We start from the raw sequence: 17,981 nt of genomic DNA, 5'->3' as shown, positions 1-17,981 counted from the left end.
AGAGTCACTGCTTCTCAAGATAGAGTGCTCCATCCTGTAAGTGTGGCATACATTCTTTGTTTCTAGATATATACATTTACAATTAACCATACTAAAACATATATTGTTTGCTCACACCAAGCAATGTAGACTGCTCTGCATCAGTGGCCTGTCCTCTTCATTATTTACAACTCCTCCAACTTTTGAGTCATCTGCAAACTCTATCAGTGATGATTTTATGTTTTTTTCCAGGTTACTGATAAAAACATTAAATAGTGTAAGGACAAGAACAGATCCTTGTGGGAGCCCACTAGAAACACACCTGTTCAATGATGATTGCCCATTTACAATTACATTTTGAGACCTATCAGTTAGCCAGGTTTTAATCCATTTAATGTGTGCCATATTAATTGTATATCATTCTAGTTTTTTAATTAAAATATTGTGCAAATACCAAGTCAAATGTCTTACAGAAGTCTAAATATATTACAATCAACCATATTATCTTTATCAACCAAATTTGTAATCTCATCAAAAAAAGATATCCAGTTAGTCTGACAGGATCTATTTTCCATAAACCTATGTTGCTTGGTATTAATTATATTACCATCATTTTATTCTTTATTAATCAAGTCCCATATCAGTCACTCCATTATCTTGCTTTGGATTAATGTCAAACTGACAGGCGTACAATTATCCAGGTCACCCTGTTTATCTTTTAAAAATATTAGCACAATATTAGTTTTCTTTCCATCTTCTGGAATGTTCCCAGTGTTCGAAGATTTAGTGAAAATCAACATATATGATCCAGTGAGCTCCTCAGCCAGCTCTTTTAAAACTCTTAGATGAAAGTTATCTGGGCCTCCTGATTTAAAAATGTCTAACTTTATTAGCTGCTGATTAACATCCTCCTGAGACACTAGTGGAATGGAAAGAATGTTATCATATGATGAGGTTACATCATCTGTTTTTCTCCCAGATGCAGAACAGATATATTTATTGAACACTTTTGCATTTTCTACATTATTACTGCTAGTTTTACCATGTCCATCTATAAATGGACCAATGCCATTACAGGATTCTTTTTGTTCCTAATATACTTAAAAACAACCTATTGTCCTCAATTTTGCAGGCCATGGATTTCTCCTAATGTCCCTTTGCTTCCCTTATCAATTTTCTACAATTCATAGCTTCTAATTTGTATTCATTACCAACTTTCCTTTTCTTCCATTTGTTATATATTATTTTGTATAGTTGCCTTCACTTCCCCTCTACCCCAAAGAAGACTGTATAGTCCTTTAAAACAGCTGCATAGAACCTTGTCAAACTTTGCCAATTTTCTCAGTTACATGTAAGAAATAAGAAGATACAATCATTATTGTGGCTGTAAATGGGACAAAAACCTGTCAAATACTTCTTGTGAAACCCCAAAACCGACACTTGAAAAAAGCAGCAAACACAAATAATTTACAAAGTTTATGGACTGTGTGAATAGACCTCAAGCTTTAGCTGGCCTTAATGGCTGAAAATGCTTTGATAACTTCCACCCAGAATCAAAAGATTTCACCTTGGATGCCTGTGAATTACCTACAAAAGTAACACATATGCAAACAAAGATACTAAAATTAGCAATGCCCCTCATAGGTATCCACTTAAACAATCTATCAGCTGAGTAACAGGACTTTGAGAAATATAACCAAGTGTGAGTGTCTCGGTGACAAAGACTATACCAGAATCACCACCCAACTTCAACACAACAAGGCAATTCGAAAGGCAGACAACATCAACTTGTGACTGATCAGGCCTGGTATAGGAGGCTAGGGACATAAGACAGAATTTCTGTGGACTTGATTGACAGGAATGTGACTGTGGTAATTATGCAACAAAAAAGAGTAATACCACAGATCTGACTAGCGAAGTTACAGCTGAAAGTTCACAAGGGACTCCAGTGCATAAAAAAGTACCACACAAGGGCTCTTTAGTCACTGTGGTGGATTGGTGTTGGCCACAATTAAAAAAGAAAGAATGCAAAACCTTAACGTGTGGTAATAAATACAAAATTCAACAGTGAAGATCAGCGATGTGACCAGGGATGTGGAGGGGTCACTCACCAGCCAGGAGGATATAGCTCATTCTGTGAATAACATGACACATTAGAAACATTGATGTCAGCTGTTGACCTGTGATTGTCTTCAGCAACCAATTTGGCCAAAGACTTTTATTATAAACACGTGACCAACTGTCCACGCTTGCCTCAAAGACAGAGGGACGGGAAAAGATTAGTGAGAAGAGGAAATGCAAAAAATATCTGAAAGTCAGGGGAACCCTAAAAGGCCTTGGCAATCAGCCAGCTCTGCCAGTACCAGCAATTTCACTAGCATCACCCGAAATTGAGAGAAGGCTTTCTAGTCTATTATCTGTGGCTTTGAAACAGTTTCAGCCCAATGGCTAAATTTAGATGTGTAGCCACTACCATGTATGCAACAACCGTTTATAGGGAAAGCACAGGTATTCTAAGACTGTAACACAAAGACCTATAGACCTCAAGCCTGTATGACATTTAGCTCAGCATAACTAAAGCCTAGGTATAAAATGGTATAGTAGTAATGAAGGAGGCAGTTACTAGGTAAGTTGTATTTAACTGATAATTTGCATGTAAGTCATAAGATAATTATTACAGTAAAAGAAAGTGATATGTGAAAAGAAAAGGTGAAGTGAGATACCACAAAAGCATACTTTTAGAATTTTAGGGAGAGTTTAAAATAATGTTGAGCTCAACCGAAACTGACATGTACTAACTGCAAGTATACCATTGTAACTAATTGGTATAAATGCTAATGAGTGTAATGTAAATGATTAGTTAAACCATGGAAGATAGGAACCCCAATATTACTGAGATATGGAATTATGTATAAGGAAAAGAGGCTAAAACCCCCATTGAATATGCATAAGATAGGGAGCATTAGAATAACCCTCTATAAAAGTTAAGACCCAGTGTAACCCATGCCTGTGTGGTTCTGTACCCCTCTAGTGGCACGTAGCCCAGTTAGAGTCTGCTACAGCCTTGGCTAAGAGCCATGTGGATTATAGCTCATGCAGTAGGAAGGGGTGGCCAACCTGTGACTCCAGAGCCGCAAGCGGCTCTTCAGAAGTTAATATTCGGCTCCTTGTATAGGCACCAACTCTGGGGCTGGAGCTACAGGTGCCAACTTTCCAATGTGCTGGGGGGGGGGAGGAGGAGATGGCTGCTCACTGCTCAACCCCTGACTCTTCCACAGGCCCTACCCCTGCTTCACCCCTTCCCCCAAGGCCCCCGCTCTTTCCTGCCCCCTTCCCTGAGCCTGCCAGGCCCTCACTCCTCCACCTACCCCCAGAGCCTCCTCCATGCCTCAGGAGGCATGGGGAAGGAAGGGGAGGCACTGATCAGCAGGGCTGCTGGCAGGCGGGGGGAGGGGAGAAACTGATGAGGGGTTGCGGAGGTATTACTGTGGCTCTTTGGCAATGTACATAGGTAAATTCTGGTTTCAGAGTAGCAGCCGTGTTAGTCTGTATCCACAAAAAGAGCAGGAGTACTTGTGGCGCCTTAGAGACTAACACATTTATTAGAGCATAAGCTTTCATGGGCTACAGCCCACTTCATCAGATGCATAGAATGGAACATATAGTAAGAAGATATATATACATACAGAGAAGGTGGAAGTTGCCATACAAACTGTAAGAGGCTAATTAATTAAGATGAGCTATTATCAGCAGGAGAAAAAAACTTTTGTAGTGCTAATCAAGATGGCCCATTTAGACTGTTGACAAGAAGGTGTGAGGATACTTAACATAGGGAAATAGATTCAATATGTGTAATGACCCAGCCACTCCCAGTTCCATTCTATGCATCCTATGAAGTGGGCTGTAGCCCATGAAAGCTTATGCTCTAATAAATTTGTTAGTCTCTAAGGTGCCATAGGTAAATTCTGGCTCCTTCTCAGGCGCCGGCTGGCCACTCCTGCAGCAGAGGCTCATACACTAAGCTTCAGAAGTCCGAGATTTGATCCCGCCCACTGACAACCGGGGTCTGTCAGTGTTACACCAGTCTGAGGGCATTGGAACGCATTGGTCTGATGACAATCTGTGGCTCAACTCACCTATTCCATAGTTTCCTGCAAAGGATGATGCAAGTGCCGGACATTTTGTATTGGCTCTGTCTCCTTTGCTATATTACAGTGTTTGTGATCCTGTTTGTTTTGCTAATAAATTTTATAACATTACTAGTCAGAAAACACGTAATGGATTGTTTCTCATGCAGTCCTCAAGGTCCTCATTTTACTGACAGCTTCACTACCCTAGCCAGTTCAGAGGCAGAACTCTCACAAACTACTGCATAGTAGACTAAATTAAATACCCCCTCCCTCCTTCTAAATTAGGCTACAGATGCAAGAAAAAAGAGGCAACAATAAAATAGCAACATGGATCTGATGCCAATGTAATCTCCACAGAGCTAGCCATTTGCCTGAATTAAACCAAGAACAGTGTCTGGTAGCTTAATTTTCAGCCCCATGGCAAGGTTGTTAGTCATACAGAGAGGAGGTGTAATAACCATGCAGCTCTACAATTCCAGAGTATACTCAAACCTGATTGAAATTGCTGCAGATTGGCATGATGAACACCACTAACAAAATTCATTATTTTCTATCTGGAGTATTTATTTCAGCAAGATTCCCCACAGCATTTCATTGGTATCAGTACATCTTCAGAAGAGAATGTATCATGGAGCAGCAAGACTGCAAAGCATGCTGTGCAAGGTGTTAATGTGTTGGACTCTAACAAATCTCACAAAGGACATGAAGAGAGCTTACCTGCTAAGACTCTTTCAGCAACTTGCTCTCATGCTAGGAAAAAAAATAATTCAAAAAATAAAATAAATCAGTGCTCAATACTTGTGAGTCCTACAGAAATCTCCAGCTAACAATGGTTAAATTGAGGGCCTGTTGAGTATAGTTTATGTTAATGTCATATATACACATGAAAAATTGCACAGATTTCAATTATATCTTCCTCCTACAACAAAAGGCTGAATTGACAAGATGCCTTTTATCACCATGACTGCTTTCTCGTATATTATATGCTGCTCACAATCCTTTCTCTATCCTTTTTAGATTGTAAGCTGCTGAAGGCAGAGACCCCATTAAGTCACCTGCCACAGAATCTTGCTCAGAACTGGGCCTCCCAGAACTATTACAATACCAATAAAAAAGTCTAAGCAAACTCAAATTGATCATAGACTTTCCAGCAAACAGAGATACCTCAGGTGTGATAAGGAGACTTCTGGTGATGAATATACATCGAAGGAAACTCAGGTCATGTCTTTTAGAGTTATAAAGACACTAAGAGAGCTAATGTTTCCATCTATGCTGCTGCACTTTAAAGTGCCAATGAGAGAAAGCTGGTAGTGGCAGATGCTGCATCAAATGCAGTATGTACATATTGAAAAGACAATCATTTCTGGGGACATATTTAAACCTTTATGAACTCTCCCCCCATGCAGTATCAAAACAGATCTTAAATAAAACTATTTGGCTGAACCTCTGCCTTAAAAAAGAAAGAGAAGAAAAGGTTCCCCTGTCAGAAAGAGAAAGGGACTTTGAGAAACAAGTCCAAGTGCATTTTGACTGTGACATAGAAGATCCCCAAATCCACCACACAATCACAAAAAGTATGGCAGTTCAAAAGATAGATAACGTCAACCCAGATCTTGCAAAAGAGGTGAGAGACATAGGACAGAACTGCTTTGTCATTTTCATACGTGATTGGCAGTAACCCTGATAGAAAGAGGTTTGTTGCTGAAGCAACATCACAGAACAACACCACAGTCTCTCTCAGCAAAGCTGCTATTGAAAATTGACAAAGGATGCTAATACATAATGCTAATGCAGTGTGATACAATGATTTATCATCTCACCTTGAATAAAAAAAATGTGAGCTCATGAAAGAGAAATCAGATCTGAAGACCACACATCCTCAGTCTTACTAATGTGATTGAATCTGATCCACGTAAGATAGAATTAGACACACCAAGGTATTTAGGCTCCTAACGTCCATTGAAATCAACAGAAATCAAAAAGTTAGGAGCCTAAATACCACTGATGATCTGGGCCTGAGTTTCCAGCAAATAAAAATACTTCAGAAATGATAATACTCCAGGGAATGAGCATACATCTCAAAAACTTCATACCCAATGTTGTACAAGTTACACAACCATTTAAAGAGCAACTCCAGCTGGTCTGGCATGATATAGTGAAAAGAAGCAGGAGATGGCAGTGGAAGATGCCCCATGATATGGCCAGTGGGCATCCCTTTTGCAGCTTCAATAAGATAGAGATTTGCTTTCATTTCCTGAATATAACAGAAGCAGAGCAATGGTGTGTGCATATTGTGAAACAGGGCACTTATGGGCATTCTAATGTGTTTAGCCTTGCTGTGTGTATGTGGAGTTCATGATCAAAATAGCACAAGCCTTGCTTGGCCCTTCTTGGATCAAAATGCTTGAATGGAAAGACATTCTCATAAGTAAACAAAGGAAAGGTGGCCTACATGAAATTACTATAAGGTGAGTGCACAACTGGTTGAAAGAATGTATTCAAAAAGAGTAGTTATCAATGGTTTGCTGTCAAACTGGGAGGGCGTATCTAATGGGATCCTGCATAGATCAGTCCTGAGTCTGGTATTATTCAGTATTTTCATTAATGACTTGGACAGTGGAGTGGATAGTATGCTTATATAATTTGCAGAGGATGCCAAGCTGGGAGGGTTGCAAGCACTTTGGAGGACAGGATTAGAATTCAAAATGACCTTGACAAATTGGTCTGAATTCAACAAGATGAAATTCAATAAAGACAAGTGCAAAATCCTTGACTTAGAAAGGAAAAATAAAATGCACAATTACAAAATTGGGAACAACTGGCTAGTCGGGGGTACTGCTAAAAAGCATCTGGTTTACAAGGCATTTCAATGCATAACAAAGTGTGATGCATGGACTCTTCATCTCACTTGCATTAAAAAAAGTGAGAGAAATCAGATGTAAGGAACAAATGCTAAAATACTATAACTGGGCTTACCTCTTCTTTTAAAAAAATAAAGAGAAAAATATTCACAGCCTTTTCAGCAAACAAAGATAGTTCAGAGTAATAAGACCAAAGGATGAGCATATGTGTGAGGAAATTCATACCCAACCTTGCATGTGTTTCATAGCCAATCCAAGAATCACCTTGTTCTAGCATGAAAGGGTGCTTAGGTGTAGAACATGGCAGTGGCAAATGTCTCACTGTATGATCTGGAGGCTTTTCTCATATAACATCAACAAGACAGAGAAAGGCAACCAGTTGCCTTCATTTCCTGAGGCCTAATAGAAGCAGAGGAGTGATATGTGGATAGAAACCACCCCACATTTATTGGCATGACAATGTATTTAGCGTTACTGGATGGGTATGGAGCTTACTATCAAAACCAGAGCAGATGACTTCCTTGGCCTTTCTTGGATTAGAAGCCCTGCTTTAGACACTAGAACTTTACTTACAGTAGCTCACACAAATGCCAAAAAATGCTGGCAATAGTAATTTCTAAGGCTCCACTCACACAGGCTTTGCTGGAGGAGACACAGGAGGTTGAGAATTTGTCTGTGTGTATTTTGACTCTGTTACAGAGCATATTACAAAATCCAGCAAGAAAGATCAATACCACAAACTCTGTGAGCACAGGTGATGTCAACAATTCACCAAGGACGCAGAAGCAAAGGCCATGCAATGGCCCTTCGGCGGGTGTAGCAGATTGGAGTCAGCCCACAAATGCAAGAAATAATGGGAAATCGCAACATATGCCACATATTGAAGTCTTATCTTCCAGAAGTAATGATACCGATTTCATTTTTAAAGAGACCTTTCAGCATGTGGCAAGAGACCTAGTCATCTTGAACAAGAACGCTGTAACAGAGTTCTTCTCTTCATCTACCGAAGTGGTCAATTCGGAGAAAACAACGTGCTGTATAATTCATCAACTAAAGTCCATAAACAGTCATCAGTTGCTTGCTACAGCCTTTGATGGTTTTCCAATAGTCTGATTTTGAACACATGCCCAGCTTTCTTCACAGAAACAGGGGAGTGGAAAGAGTCTGTGGAATTTTAAACCACCTAAAAATGTCAGGAAAACAAAACAAAAACAAAAAATGATACAACTATACTTGCAACTCTTTGGTGCATGAAATTTGTGCAGCTGAACTCTTAATGAGAACATGAGTTCATGCCCTATTGCCTGTAGTTTAATGGAACTAAAAATTGACAGATTCCTGAGACTATGGGTTGTGAATGCATTCAGTTATTACACAACCCATAGGGCTCTGGAGCCCCAGTCAAAAAGGTTTCCAGGAAGAGGAGAGAGGAATGGTCAGATGGACAACTTAAACTGATGCCAAACTAATTTTTTGTTCAATATTTTGGAACGAGTAAAGAACTGGTAAATGTCAGTGGAGTGATGCTGAGAGTTCGCCATCAGTTATTCTTTATTTGCATTGTGGTAGCACCAACAGGCCAGAGCACACTGTGTTAGGCGCTGTTCAAACAAATAACAAAAATGGCTCCTGCCTCAGAGAGCTTACAATTTCGACTGTATATTAAATAATATACCATACTGAAATGGACATTAAGATACAAAATACGTTTGGAATGCTATCGTTTTCTTTTTTTCATATCAGGGCCCTGTTATTTGATCATCAGAACTCTGACAAATATGGATCAAGGATGCTATGTCAAAAAAACCAACAACCAGAAGTTCAAGGTGAATGCACAAATTGAATGTTATTGGACTAAGAAGATGCACAACTAGGACTTCATTAATATCAAGGGCTCAGATGGTGGAGCAAGCAAGGTGCCTTCTTCCATGCCCCCCTCCGCTCCCCCGGTGGGAGGGGAACTCACACAGATGCACCTCTGAACCCTGGGTCCTCGCTGACCAAGGACAGCCACTGTGAGTGGGGTGTGGTGAGAGAGCAGAGAGGGCACAGAAAAGGAACTTTTGGTTGTAGAACTCAAGAACCTGAGGCAGAAGACTCTGCCCCACGCACTCTGGGGTGGGTGCCCTGCTCACAGTTTTATGACTATGAATCCTGCTTGCAGCATTTTCCCTAATTAATGTCAGGTGACTTCCCTCCTTTCATTAAAAGTTTCTTTGCTACACTCAGACTCTATGCTTGCAAACGGGGAAGTATTGCCTCTCAGAGGCGCCCAGGAGGTGATGTGTAATTTTCCCAGGTTACTGGATGGGGCTTGAGCCAGTTCTGTGTTGTATTGTTGAAAAGGAACCCCTAGATATTGAACCTGGCCCTGGTTGCTGCCAGCTCCACCTGGCAGAAGAGTAACAAAAAGGAGGGGAAAGGTCCTTCTTAAATTCACCATCTGTATATAGAAGACCTGCCTGTCTGCCTGGTCACATTTAAGAGGTATCATAGATGTAGTTTGACTTCTATATTTGGGGGTAGGGCCCATGGCCAGTAGCCACCACTCTCCGGCCACCCAGCTCTGAAGGCAGCAGCAGGGCAGAACTTTAGAGCTGGGCAGCCAGCATTCATGTTTGGACAATGGACATAGATTAGTAGATGGTTTCACTTTTGGTTTAGTCAGTTTCTCTTTCTTATGTTGCTGCACCAGAATGGTGCTATCATGTGATTAAAAGTGCATGATTTGGAGTGAGACCTGGGACAGCAATGGTTGCCCAAAGTCAGAGCTGCACTGTCCCATGGAGAGGTAGGTACAGGGCTGGTTCTAGGGGCGGATAAGCAGGGTGATTGCTGTGCCACTCGGCTGGGTTTTTTTTGTGGGGGGGGGAGTTGCCTTTTACCCTCCTCCACTCTGATTGGCTGGCTGTTTTGTTGGTTTTGCTTCACTGATTGGCTTTTGGTTGGTCCTTTTTGTCCCTGTTGTTATTGCTTGGCTGTCTGGAGGGCAGTGGACACCACAAAGGGGGCACCAAAAACATTTTCTGTCCTACCCTACGAAACAGTTGAGGCCACTCCTGGGTAAGGGAGGAATTGTGCCTCAGGAAAGCAGTCTTCTTTAGGGCTCTGTGCAGCTGAAGAGAGGTGGGTGGGATTAAGATAAACACTAAAATTAAGGCACTCAAATCAGTGTTCTGTTTTGAAAATGTCAACGTATGGGCCTGATTTGTCAGAGTTACTGAGCTCCCACTGACTTCAGCAAAAGCCATAGGTGTTCAGCTCCTCTGAAAATCAGGCTCCAGGTTACTACTATTATGTTAAAGTTTCTTGTGGGCTGTACCCTTAAGTCTCTAAGACAGTGTCTGCAGAGATAAGCAGCCATATTGAGAAACGGAGCTGCCTCATGGAGGAGTCTGTATTGAGGTTACTGAGCACACAGAGATAGACACCAACTCTGCCTGACTCTCTAGCTTGCAGGCTGAGGCAAACAGCCTATGCTGAACAGTGTTACTGCATGGCATCTGCCTAAATCATCTTGCTCTCAGAGATGGAAGGTATAAAGTTGCTCTTTGTTTGGAAAACTTAACACCACTGGTATAACTGAAAGCAGGATTTGGGCCACAATATTTTATGCTCAGCTTGGCTTTGTTTCTGAACAATGACTGTTTTATTGCAGAGTAAGGGGTCCACTTATATTTAAAGTTAACTTAAATGCCTGTTCATCAGTTGTCACTGTTAGGCTCTTTGGCACATGGATTGTGGTTGTAGATGTTTGTACCACACCTAACACAAGGAGGTTCTGCTTCTGACTGGGATCTCTGGATGCTACTTTAATCTAAATAGCAACCAACAATCTATTTGAGCATCTAACACTTTGTTGTGGAGTCATTTTGGTTTGCAGTAGCAACGACATAGTATTTGATTATCCTTTGCTGATTGGAGTCCAAGTCTAGACGAGCCAGTTAATCAGAATAAAAGTAACCTCACTGTGTTCGTGAACTGTTGGCATGGCACACAGTCAGCTTAATGCTGTGTCTCAACAAAATAAACTCATTAAACTCAGTGACTAACTTTACTTTTTCTGACATTCGAGTTGTACCCATTGGCTAGATGGATATGATGCATTTTGCTGTTGTGTGCTTCCATTGCCAATGAAGCGGAAGTGACTCACTGATGTGTGGGCTGACCAACGCAACCGAGTCTTCTAGCACTGAACCATTTCTTAATTGACTATGACAAGACTATCTCTCTCTTTTCCTATAATATTTTTAAAGCGCACAAGGCCAAAATGTAGGTTCTTTTCCTTTACACAACCTTCTATTACTATACTATAGAATAAAATAGCTTAGACTAGAAATCACTTAAGACCAGAGTATTATAAGTAATATTTTATTCTATGCTGAATAGCTAACACTAGGACTAACCAAATAACTAGCATTGCTCCTTAATTAATTGTAAAGCTGGTCAAATATTATTCCTCAAATGTTTTATAGGGGTTTTATTATTGGCTAGAAAAGTCATCAGGCACATGGATGTGAAACAACCAGATTTTTGTGGGTCATTTTTCTGCCATGCATGTGTGCCCTCAACTTCATGGAATAATTTATCTGTGAAGAAAGTTAACACTGGATGACACTGGAACCAAGTACCAAAAATTAAACGATAATTTAAAAATGAAGTCTTCCTTATTATTAGAATATGCCCTTTTATGGGAGTTGGACATGCTAAATAGCCAGGAGCTTTGCTTACAACCAATATCTCTGATTTATGTGATGCCATCAACAGGAAAAAGCCAGTTAACTGAAACTTTTAACCCTTTCTCTGCTTAAACACCTTCTGTTCTGGAGTGTGGTAGCACTAAACCTGGTACATGGAGTAGCACACAAGTTTCAATCATTAACCACTGGGCACTTCAGACATCTATCTTCTTATGTCTTATTTAAGTCTCATATGCATCTTTTTGTTCTGTGTTTGTACAGCATCTATCACAACTGGGTTGTGATCCATGACTGGGGCTCCCAAGTGCTTGGCAATCTAAATAATAAATAATATATCCCCCTTTTTGTGGGTTAGCTATGCTCATTGTTGCTCATCAGTTCTGTTGGCTGAATACTAAAATAATATCTTACACTAATTGATAATGTAGTTAGCTTGTGGAAAAGGAATCAGACAAGGTAGATAGACTTCTGAAGACTTGAATGAAGCTGGTAGATATGTACTATTTACTGTACCATTAAGTATATAAAAATGTATCCATGCTGAAGAATAGAAGAGGCAGAATTTGCATCAGTTGTCGCACGCATTTACATGCAGGAAATGTTCAGCCCCTGCAACTCAAGAAATTAAACCCACATCACGTATAAACATTTCATAAGAACCTGTGAGGTTATCCCTCATGGAAACGAATGTAAAAGTTCAATGGGAACACACAGAGATTTGTAAGGGAGAATGTTAGCAGAGCTGAAAATAAAACCTTAGAAAAATACAATGGATGTTACAGAGTACTCTCCATTCACTTCTCATTTCCATAAAATCATGGTATAGAGTTTGGATATCAAAATGACAAGCATGGGAATAACCTGACAATTGAAGACTCCTTAGCAGTGATTCTTGAAAAATCACCTTCCTCCTTTAAAAGATAAGAAGGGACATGAGAAATACATTAATCCAGTAAAGCATAAGGAAAGAGATGCTTTCTGGTAAGTTTACTGCCGAGTAATGTCAGTGTCATTAATATACACCAGTATAATCACCAAGGGATTAAAATGCGCTGTGCCTTTAAGTATGTTGTCTCGCAGGCTGAGAGAGGGGCACATTCTATCACTCTCATTCCAAATGACCCTTCTGCAAGACATCTCTTCAGGACAAGCAGCATATATCTGGACTGAGCTTTAGACCTTAGCTTTAGACGGTGATTCGGAAAAGGGAAGGGGTAAGGAAAAATGCCTTCAGAGAAGAGGACCAACTTGGATCCCTAGGTTATTAGTAATTCATACAGGACCATAGGAGTGTTGGCATTACAAATAAAAACAATGGTTCTCTGGACTGGAGCGTTTTCAATTTAAGGCGCTGATCCTGCCAGGAGCTCTGTGCAGGTGGACCCCTATGCCTACATGGAGCTTCTCATAGATTTGGGGCCTAAATTCAACATAATACAACAATGGCTAATGATAAAGGAAGGATGGGTGAAGGTAACAACAGTGAAACATCAGGAGACACATTTATAGCTGCAGAGACATCTTGTATCTCACCAGTTCCTATTTTTAGTTAATATAGCAAAATTAGGGGATGCAGTCAGGGAAAATGAGAAGGAGCAGAGGTCAGCACTAATCAGATGAAGTGAGTTCTGATGCATAATTTGTAGGAGGAGAGTGAAGACTCAGGCCATGCAGTGTCAAGGACAATGTTCCAGATAGAAGGGAAAGAAGGGGTGGCAGGCAGCATTCCCCTTGACTCTGCGTACCATGCATCCACCAGTGGGAGTTAGCTGCCTAAATACGTTGGGGATCTAGACCTTAGAGGACCTAGACTCCCTCCCCAATGCTGTAAGTGGCACCAGAGCCCCGATGACTTCACTGGGCTCCACGTCGGCACAAGAATCTCACCTCATGGAGACAATTCCAGGATCAGAACCTTAGATACCTCAGTGGTAGGCACTATATAAAAAGAGAGAGAGAAAGAGAGAATGTGTTAACAAACATTGATTTTTTAATAACTGCTTTGTACAGTGCCAGAGAACGATGGGTCATTGTGCTGACAGAGCCACTTTGAAGTGATCTTGACTACCCCAGATTCAACTTCCTGAGCCAAATTCTGCCCTCAGTTACACTCATGTAACCCTATGAACTTCAGCAGAGCTGTAGCTGATGGCAGAGTTTAGCACCCTGTCCATCAGGAATGGAGAGCAGAGAATGCTACTCCCTGGTAAAGGACACATAAGCTTTATTTTTGCCTGTAACTTGAATATTTGTCATTTTAATATTGACTCCAAAGGAATTTAAAAGATGAAGTTGATAGAAGAATCATCCTTCCTGCCTGGAGCCCAAGAGTGAGTAAGAGAGTTCACAGTTTAGGGGGGGAATTCAGATTTAAAAAACAAGACTTACACAGCATAAGTCAAGTAAACTTGTGTGGGCTGGCAGGTTTAAAGAGTATGATAGTATTCATTTAGTGGGGGGTCTATGGTTTGGGGGGAACACATGACTTATGAGGAGAGGCTGAGGGAACTGGGATTGTTTAGTCTGCAGAAGAGAAGAATGAAGGGGGATTTGATAGCTGCTTTCAATTACCTGAGAGGTGGTTCCAGAGAGGATGGTTCTAGACTATTCTCAGTGGTAGAAGAGGACAGGACAAGGAGTAGTGGTCTCAAGTTGCAGTGCGGGAGATTTAGGTTGGATATTAGGAAAAACTTTTTCACTAGGAGGGTGGTGAAACACTGGAATGCGTTACCTAGGGAGGTGGTAGAATCTCCTTCCTTAGAAGTTTTTAAGGTCAGGCTTGACAAAGCCCTGGCTGGGATGATTTAATTGGGGATTGGTCCTGCTTTGAGCAGGGGGTTGGACTAGATGACCTCCTGAGGTCCCTTCCAACCCTGATATTCCATGATTCTGTGGCTTAAAGCACTTTCATTACAGTTATAAAAATTATTCAATACCCACAGCTATTTTGAAAACTGTATGTATTTCAATCTATTCATATCCATCTGAGTGTCCTCCACTTCTAAGTACTCTGGAAACTAGCATTTTAAAACACTTTTGTTGCTAAGGTCTTGTGAACTCAGCATTTCATCAACTTGACCCTGGCTACCTATGGTCTATTCATATCCTGAAAGGTGTCTCCATACCTGTCCCTAATTAGTTTGGATATTGTTTTCAAATGGCATTTTTAGATATATCAGCTAAACAGGCCCATGTAGATTAGATGTCTTTCAATTACTAGAACAACGTCATCTGCAGTTTTCCACTGGCACTAAATAAGCTACTTCAGCCACATGAACTGCTATATAACAAATTATGAGCCAGGCCTTCAGCTGGATGGCATAACACTATAGAAGCATGACTTCAATATAGCTTTACCAAGCTGAGGATTTTGCCATTCTTCTGTTGTGCACCTCGTATTTTACAGTCTGAACATTTATGATAAACATCTTTTTTTTATAGCAAAAGAACTTTAAAGCGATGTGGCAATTTGCAGAATTATTTGAACTGATGAATCCAGTTTTCCTTTAAAACAAATCCGAGAGTTCTGTGTAAGCTCAAAAGCTTGTCTCTCTCACCAACAGAAGTTGGTCCAATAGAAGATATTACCTCACCGCCTTGTCTCTTTCATATCCTGGGACCAACATGGCTACAACAACACTGCATATATAAAGCACACAGACCTACACACAGTGCAGTAGAACCAAACTTATGTTAACATTTTCTTTGTACCTTAATGCAGCCTACAGGGGCTTCTATCAGGCTAGCCTTGCTCAGAAATGAAGGAAATAATTGTTATGATGATTTAAATAATGAAATTTCATTCAAACATGGTAATGTAAGAGTTTGGGGCTGTGTATCGTGTGATCAGCATGGCACTTTGCTATTTTGAGTCCACGTTGATTCTAGATTGCTTAATTGTGGTATTATAAACGGAGTCACTTTAAACATACTGCAAGCATGGTGCTAACCAGAGGGCCCTGCAGAGAAATTTTACTTAAGCAGTTCATATTGATTTATGTCTTTTTAGTCATGACGAGGTGACCATGAAATACTTTATTTCTTTACCTTATTATCTCTTTAAAAATATTGAGTAGTTTAGGCCTAGATGAGCTAGAGAGGATTTTCTGGGCAATTGGTTGGTGAAAAACACAGCATGAACTAAAATGGAGACTTGATGGTCCCTTTGCCCTCCAGGAAATTCCCTTGGTATACATGGATTTCCTGGCTGGCACAAAGTCCAAGTAAAGGTTCTAGGCCACACTTGCAGTATACCAGGTATGTCAAGACATTGCTTGGGGTAAGACGATAGCCCCTAGGAAACAGCACATTTGGAGCTATTGGCAGGCAAGCGTAAGTTATAGCAGCTCTAATTTAGGCTCTGAATCAGCCCAAGGGCTGAACTAGCTGGGTTGTAGAGATGTCAGTGACGGCAGAATTTGGTGTTTCATCTCTAACTTTTTCATTGCTTACCTCCTTTCAGAGGTCAAGCTCCTGACCACTCACGGTCATTAGAAATCCTCTGGCCATGTAACAGGGCACTGCTCACTGCTAGGGCACCTCCTCCTGGATGCTCTCGGGATTAGCTCTCTCCAGGTCTGACACCCCCTTCTGCCACTCATTGAGTGCCTTCCATCTCTCTCCCACTGCGACTCAGGGTGCTCTCTTATCATGACTTGGCTGCTCCTTCTTTGTGGGTTGGCCCTCTAGCCAGGTCACTAGGTGTTTTTCCCCCTTCCAGGATATCTGTACTCAGGCGGTCTTCCCAGTCACTGACCAGATGGTGCCACTTCCCCACTGGCTGGTAGGGGAACCCAGGCCTGCCCTCGAGTCTGGGTTCCAGCTCAGAGGTCTGCACTATCATAAACCTTGCTTCCATTTCCTACACCCTCTCCCCTAGGTTTCCTGCCTTCCCTCCCTCTCTAATGTATAGAGAATGGCTCTAGGGCCCCTCAGTACAGCCCTTTCCTGCTGCCAACTTCATGGCTTTGTACTAGCTCCAACTGTTCCTTCTCAGCTAGGCTCAATCATCATTCAGGGGGTTACTAACTAATTCCCCTGAGCTGTGGCCTATCTGGTTAACTAGCCCCTTCTCAGCATCACTAACCTCTTTTAGGCTAGTGTATGGTGAACACCCCATCACAGTCAATTAACAGTAGAGATTTTCTCCTGGTATCCTAACTCAGTTCCATTTGGGCAATTAAAATCTGTGAATTGTCCCCACAGCTTCAATTAGACACCATAGCCTTCACCTTTTCTCCTAAACTATCAGCTAGTGTTTCTACTGGCTGTTAAACTTTCCCCACTTTACACCCAAGGAAGCTGCATTTCCATGATGCCTTTATAAATTTGGCTCATACTGGTGTGAATCCTGAGTAACTCCATCAAACCCTGTGCAATGACTCAGGATTTACATGAGTGTGAATGAGAGGAGAATTTGACAGATATAAATAAAGATCATGATTAAAAAAAAGAGTCTTTCAATGAAAGCTGCTGTAGAAACACCAGCAATTATTAAAAGTTATTATTATTTTCATTACTATTAATGCCAGAAGATCTGTCAGCCATACAAAAAAAATCCTAGGGTAGATCTACTGGAACTATGCCAGTTTATACCAACTGGTGGCCTGGCCCCAAGTTTCTTCTGAGTTATCTTTATCAAGGAAGCATTGCCTTTGAAGCACTCACATCTCCAAATTTTTGTTCGACCCTTGGAGGTGCAACTGAGAACCAAATTTGGCCAGTGTCCTTATTACAATATTCAAAGCATGTGAATTCTCTGTGTGCGTGTGCGTACATGCAAACATTTCCCTGTTGTTTTTAATGATATCTATGAAACATACCATATTTTGATAAAGATTCCTTTAAAAATTAATTTCAGAAAGGGGTATGGCAATGAATAAAGCCTTTGAGATGTTGAAGCTGTTTCCCAACTCTGTTTACTTTTTCTCAGAATTCTTTGTTTTCACTAAAGTTTCAAGATAAATGATTATTAGGTGTTCTCCTGGCTCTATCCTATTTCCTCAGTGCTGTGGTAGCTTCATGACCTAAACATGAGCCTGGAAAATCACTGTCCACTAGCTTGAATGATCACCTTACCCCTTCTTCAAAAGGAAGGTTAAATTCCTACTAACATCACATTCTGATGGACTAGCAGAAGTGAACAGTGTGAAAGACGCCTGTTACTGGCCTAATGCATCTGATGAAGTGAGCTGTAGCTCAGGAAAGCTTATGCTCAAATAAATTAGTTAGTCTCTAAGGTGCCACTAGTACTCCTTTTCTTTTTACTTCCTTAAAGGTAGGAATCAGCATGTATATTGCAGATCTGTCTT

Source organism: Lepidochelys kempii, chromosome 1 (genome assembly GCF_965140265.1).
Source record: "Lepidochelys kempii isolate rLepKem1 chromosome 1, rLepKem1.hap2, whole genome shotgun sequence".
In the NCBI taxonomy this organism is placed as follows: domain Eukaryota; kingdom Metazoa; phylum Chordata; order Testudines; family Cheloniidae; genus Lepidochelys; species Lepidochelys kempii.
The sequence above is the reverse complement of the archived record's forward strand: the minus strand, read 5'-3'. Positions refer to the sequence as shown.